Genomic DNA, 5000 nt, shown 5'->3' with positions numbered 1-5000 from the left:
TGGTGGTTTGATGGTGGTAGTGGTGGTGGTTTGATAGTGGTAGCGGTGGTGGTTTGATGGTGGTGGTGGTTTGATAGTGGTAGTGGTGGTTTGATGGTGATAGTGGTGGTGGTTGTTTGATGGTGGTAGTGGTGATGGTGGTGGGTGTTTGATGGTGGTAGTGGTGGTTTGATGGTGGTAGTGGTGGTGGTGGTTTGATGGTGGTAGTGGTGGTGGTGGTGGTTTGATGGTGGTGGTGGTCGTTTGATGGTGGTAGTGGTGGTGGTGGTTTGATGGTGGTAGTGGTGGTTGTGGTGGTGGTTTGATGGTGGTGGTGGTGGTGGTTTGATGGTGGTGGTGGTGGTTTGATGATGGTGGTGGTGGTGGTTTGATGGTGGTGGTGGTGGTTTAATGGTGGTGGTGGTTTGATGGTGGTGGTGGTGGTGGTTTGATGGTGGTGGTGGTGGTTTGATGGTGGTGGTGGTGGTTTGATAGTGGTGGTGGTTTGATGGTGTTGTGGTGGTTTGATGGTAGTGGTGGTTTGATGGTGGTTGTGGTGGTTTGATGGTGGTTGTGGTGGTTTGAAGGTGGTTGTGGTGGTTTGATGGTGGTGGTGGTGGTTTGATGGTGGTGGTGGTTTGATGGTGGTGGTGGTTTGATGGTGGTGGTGGTTTGATGGTGGTGGTGGATTGATGGTGGTGGTGGATTGATGGTGGTGGTGGTCTGATGGTGGTGGTGGTGGTGGTCTGATGGTGGTGGTGGTGGTGGTCTGATGGTGGTGGTGGTGGTCTGATGGTGGTGGTGGTGGTTTGATGGTGGTGGTGGTGGTTTGATGGTGGTGGTGGTGGTTTGATGGTGGTGGTGGTGGTTTGATGGTGGTGGTGGTTGTTTGATGATGGTGGTGGTGGTTTGATGGTGGTGGTGGTGGTTTGATGGTGGTGGTGGTGGTTTGATGGTGGTGGTGGTGGTTTGATGGTGGTGGTTTGATGGTGGTGGTGGTGGTTAGGTGGTGGTGGTGGTTTGATGGTGGTGGTGGTGGTTAGGTGGTGGTGGTGGTTTGATGGTGGTGGTGGTGGTTAGATGGTGGTGGTAGTGGTGGTTAGATGGTGGTGGTGGTGGTTAGATGGTGGTGGTGATGGTTTGATGGTGGTGGTGGTGGTTAGATGGTGGTGGTGGTGGTTAGATGGTGGTGGTGGTGGTTTGATAGTGGTGGTTTGATGGTGGTGGTAATTTGATGGTGGTGGTGGTTTGATGGATAAGGATAAGGATAAGTCCGATATGCGAAGCTGAGCTTCGCCCGAGCTATGCCAATGAGGGGAGCCCGGCCTGTGTCGACTAATGCCGACTCGCTAACGTGTGTCAGCTGGTGCTGACTCGTCTTAGTCCTTACCCGCCGTGGTGCCCAGTCACAGCAGTAACCTCCAGGCGACAATTGCAACTTCTCGCGCCTGGGCGGGGCGCGAACCGCCGACCCCTCGGATGAGAGGCCGACACGTTACCACTGTACTAGCCCGGAGGCGGTTTGATGGTGGTGATTTGATGGTGGTGGTGGTTTGATGGTGGTGGTGGTTTGATGGTGGTGGTGGTTTGATAGTGGTGGTGGTGGTGGTTTGATGGTGGTAGTGGTTTGATAGTGGTGGTGGTGGTTTGATGGTGGTAGTGGTGGTGGTGGTGGTTTGATGGTGGTAGTGGTGGTGGTGGTGGTTTGATGGTGGTGGTGGTGGTGGTTTGATGGTGATGGTGGTTTGATGGTGGTGGTGGTGATGGTTTGATGGTGGTAGTGGTGGTGGTTAGATGGTGGTGGTGGTGGTGGTTTGATGGTGGTGATGGTGGTTTGATGGTGGTGGTGGTGGTTTGATGGTGGTGGTGGTGGTTTGATGGTGGTGGTGGTGGTTTGATGGTGGTGGTTTGATGGTGGTGGTTGTTTGATGGTGGTGGTGGTGGTGGTGGTAGTCGTGATGGTGGTGATGATGGTGGTGATGATGGTGGTAGTGGTGGTGGTGGTGGTGATGGTGGTTTGATGGTGGTGGTAGTTTGATGGTGGTGGTGGTTTGATGGTGGTGTGGGTTGTGGTGGTTTGGTGGTAGTGGTGGTGGTTTGATGGTGGTAGTGGTGGTGGTTTGATGGTGGTGGTGGTGGATAGATGGTGGTGGTGGTGGATAGATGGTGGTGGTGGTGGTGGTTGTGGTGGTTTGATGGTGGTTGTGGTGGTTTGATAGAGGTGGTGGTGGTTTGATGGTGGTGGTGGTGGTTTGATGGTGGTGGTGGTGGATTGATGGTGGTTGTGGTGGTTTGATGGTGGTGGTGGTGGTGGTTTGAAGGTGGTGGTGGTGGTTAGATGGTGGTGGTAGTGGTTTGATGGTGGTGGTGGTGGTTAAATGGTGGTGATGGTTTGATGGTGGTGGTGGTTTGATGGTGGTGGTGGTTTGATGGTGGTGGTGGTGGTTTGATGGTGGTGGTGGTGGTTTGGTGGTGGTGGTGGTTTGATGGTGGTGGTGGTGGTTTGGTGGTGGTGGTGATGGTTTGGTGGTGGTGGTGGTTTGGTGGTGGTGGTGATGGTTTGGTGGTGGTGGTGATGGTTTGATGGTGGTGGTGGTGGTGGTTAGATGGTGGTGGTGGTGGTTAGATGGTGGTGGTGGTGGTTAGATGGTGGTGGTTAGATGGTGGTGGTGGTGGTTAGATGGTGGTGGTGGTGGTTTGATGGTAGTGGTGGTGGTGGTTTGATGGTGGTGGTGGTGGTTTGATGATGGTGGTGGTGGTTTGAAGATGGTGGTGGTGGTTTGATGGTGGTGGTGGTTTTATGGGTGGTAGTGGTGGTCAGTTCTATGGTGGTGGTGGTTTGATGGTGGTGGTGGTTTGATGGTGGTGGTGGTTTGATGGTGGTGGTGGTGGTGGTGGTTTGATGGTGGTGGTGGTTTTATGGTGGTAGTGGTTGTGGTGGTTTGATTGTGGTAGTGGTGGTAGTTTGATTTTGATGGTGGTGGTGGTGGTTTGATGGTGGTTTGGTGGTGGTAGTGGTGGTTGTTTGATGGTGGTAGTGGTGGTGGAGGTTTGATGGTGGTAGTGGTGGTGGAGGTTTGATGGTGGTAGTGGTGGTGGTGGTTTGATGGTGGTGGTGGTGGTTGTTTGATGGTGGTGGTGGTTTGATGGTGGTGGTGGTGGTTTGATGGTGGTGGTGTTGGTGGTTTGATGGTGGTGGTAGTGGTTGTTTGATGGTGGTGGTGGTGGTTGTTTGATGGTGGTGGTTGTTTGATGGTGGTGGTGGTGGTGGTGGTGGTGGTCGTGATGGTGGTGATGATGGTGGTGATGATGGTGGTAGTGGTGGTGGTGGTGGTGATGGTGGTCATGATGGTGGTGGTGGTGGTGATGGTGGTGATGGTGGTGGTGATGGTGGGGATGGTGGTGGTGATGGTGGTGGTGGTGATGGTGGTGATGGTGATTGTGATAGTGGTGGTGGTGGTGGTGATGGTGGTGGTGGTGGTGATGGTGATGGTGGTGATGAGTGGCGGGGAATGGGGTGATGGTGGTGATGGTGATGGTGGGGGTGGTGGTGGTGATGGTGGTGGTGATAGTGGTGGTGATGGTGATGATGGTGGTGATGGTGGTGGTGATGGTGGTGGTGATGGTGGTGGTGATGATGGTGGTGATGATGGTGGTGATAGTGGGGGTGATGGTAGTGATGGTGATGGTGGTGGTGGTGATGGTGGTAGTGATGGTGGTGGTGATGGTGGTAGTGATGGTGGTGGTGGTGATGGTGGTGGTGATGGTGATGGTGATGGTGGTGATGGTGGTGGAGATGGTGGTGGTGATGGTGGTGGAGATGGTGGTGATGATGGTGGTTATTGTGGTGGTGGTGGTGGTGGTGATGGTGGTGGTGATGGTGGTGGTGGTGGTGTTGGTGGTGGTGATGGTGGTGGTGATGGTGATGGTGGTGGTGATATATACATATATATATACAATACTCATTAAAAGTATGCGGCCCTTTCCCCCAATAGCCTCATACTCGTGGTGGAAAAAAGGTTGTATATTCCAAGGTGAAGTTAAGTATATCTGACAACTCTTTGCTGTCATGCCATGTCACATCCTGTGTACCAAGGAAGAAACTTCATCTATCAAAAGCACAGAGATGTCACAGGGTTGCCTTTTGCATGAAATATCTTGCCTGGAGCAAGGAGGCCTGATTCACAGTGCTATGGTTAAATGAGGTTACAGTTGACTGATGCTCACTCATAGTGTGGGATTGTTTTACTGGCAGGGCTCTAGAGAAACTTCTTATTCTAAGAAACATCAAAGTTAACCAAAATGACTAATTGGAGCTGCTGGTGACCATCTGCCCAATTCTTTTGAGCTTACCAAGGCCAGCATCTTAAAACAAGATCATGTCCCAGTCCATACAGCAGAATCTGTGACTCAGTGGCTTAAAGACTGTATGGTACCCTTTATAAAGGATTAGCTGTGCAATAGCCCAGAAATGAATCCTATTGAAAACCTGTGGCACATAATCAAGAGAGATTTACAGAGAAAGGACATCAGTTAAGTAAGCAAGTTTGAGGCAGCCACTCTTGAGTCCTGGGGCAATAACTCACCTGATACACCCATGAACCTTGATTTAACACTTCCTTTATATCTTCAAAGTGTAAAGATGAAGAAAGACAACCCTGTCAAGTATTAAAATGTAAACTAAACACATTATTTCACATAAATTCCACAATATATTCACTGATAAGCAGTGTGGGAAAGCAGGGTCTGCATACTTTTGACAGTACTCTGAGTGAGTGAGTGAGTGAGTGAGTGAGTGAGAGAGTGAGTGAGTGAGTGAGTGAGTGAGTGAGTGAGTGAGTGAGTGAGTGAGTGAGTGAGTGAGTGAGTGAGTGAGTGAGTGAGTGAGTGAGTGAGTGAGTGAGTGAGTGAGTGAGTGAGTGAGTGAGTGGGTGGGTGAGCGAGTGAGTGCATGCATGCATGCATGTGTCGTGGTGCGTGTATGCATGAGCGTTTGCGTGTGTGCTCTAATATAGAATATA

The 5000-nt window shown here is 51.4% G+C and overlaps 1 protein-coding gene across 2 annotated transcripts in view; it reads right to left on the bottom strand.

Annotated features, from left to right (window-relative positions):
- LOC125027619 overlaps positions 1 to 5000 on the bottom strand; it is a 95587-nt gene that overhangs the window by 30096 nt on the left and 60491 nt on the right. The window lies entirely within an intron of this gene.

This window comes from Penaeus chinensis, chromosome 7 (assembly GCF_019202785.1).
Source record: "Penaeus chinensis breed Huanghai No. 1 chromosome 7, ASM1920278v2, whole genome shotgun sequence".
NCBI classification, from domain to species: Eukaryota; Metazoa; Arthropoda; class Malacostraca; order Decapoda; family Penaeidae; genus Penaeus; species Penaeus chinensis.
Note: the sequence above shows the minus strand (reverse complement) of the source record. Positions and strands in the feature narration are given on the sequence as shown.